The sequence below is a fragment of the Lepidothrix coronata genome, unplaced genomic scaffold (genome assembly GCF_001604755.1).
Source record: "Lepidothrix coronata isolate B3197 unplaced genomic scaffold, Lepidothrix_coronata-1.0 Scaffold130, whole genome shotgun sequence".
Taxonomy (NCBI): Eukaryota; Metazoa; Chordata; class Aves; order Passeriformes; family Pipridae; genus Lepidothrix; species Lepidothrix coronata.
The window spans coordinates 497,590-498,916 of record NW_016690310.1 but is presented as its reverse complement, the minus strand read 5'-3'; positions in this window follow the sequence as shown (position 1 = coordinate 498,916).

Sequence of the window (1,327 nt, the reverse complement as noted above, 5' to 3'; positions counted from 1 at the left end):
ATATTATTTAAAATATTATCTTAGATGCTTTACAACGTCACAATATCTACAACTTGCTGTATGTACCCCCTTTTAGATACAAATTCAAACTGCCATCTACTTACGTTTAGAGAGAAATTATTATATTAGGCATAACAAAAATACAGGGCCTAAATAACTGTCTCTACCCATCCCTCCCTCCCCAACTGACCTGTGGTTGTTTAACCACCTGTGTAGGAGTCGGAACCAGATGATGTTTAAGGGCCCTTCCAAACCAAAACCATTTTATCACTCCATGAGCAGATTTTGATCTAACTACAAAACTTCTGCCCTCCAGGATCACCAGTTCAAGCCCCTTAAAAATCTTGCAAGGGAAGCAAATGGAAAAGAAAAAGGCATTTTTGCTACAAGGCAGGTAAAGTTGCAGTGTATCTCAACTACATTTTCTACACAAAGCCTGCTGATCTTGTGTCTGGGATCTTTTTCTGACCACTAACGCACCCACAGTTTAAATTATTATACTGATATACAGTCATTAGATAGAAAATGTGTCCGATCTGGTCTATTTTTGGCAAGATAAAAGACTAGAGAGCAGGAATTTGTCTCTATCGTGTTCTCCTAGAAGGAGGAAGTCAAAGGTGACGTTTTGCAGAATTAAGGTCGAGAATGTACAAAGGTGTAGGGCCCTTTTTAACAGGAGAAAAGTTGCACCCATGCTGACAGTACATCCTGAGACACTTCATGGTGTTTCAAAAGCAACTTGTAACTTTGGCATAAACAAGATATGACATCTCTCAATTATGACTCTCTTCTCAGACTGGTTTGCTCTTTGGTGATTTCCCAAAGCAAGGGACAGCATTCTCACCATCAATTAAGACTTTTTTATATGCATTCAGCCTTAATTATAAAAAGTATTTTAAATAATAGAAAATATTGTCAAATAAAAAGTTTAGTCTTACTAAACATAGCAATTAACTAATATAATCATGATGCCATTATGATTGATAGTGTATAACTGAGTAGATTTAACAGGATACCACTGTAGGAAAGAAAGGTTGTTGCCAAACATTTTTATTTCAGTTCTACTGACCAAGACAAATCCAAGGGCTTTAAATATGACACCAATCTAGTATTAGCTTTTAAGAATCAGTTTCCAAGTGCATGTCTTGGATGCTGAAGTCAATCAAAATAGTTTAGCCACTAATTCTTTTGTGGTGGTATTTTTTTTCTTCTCTTTTTTTTAATCCATGAGATTTCAGCAATGAAATTTAAAAAAAAAAAAAAAACAAAAAAAAAAAAAAAAAAAAAAACAAAAAAAAAAAAGCTCAGTTTCTCTGGCATCAGCCCA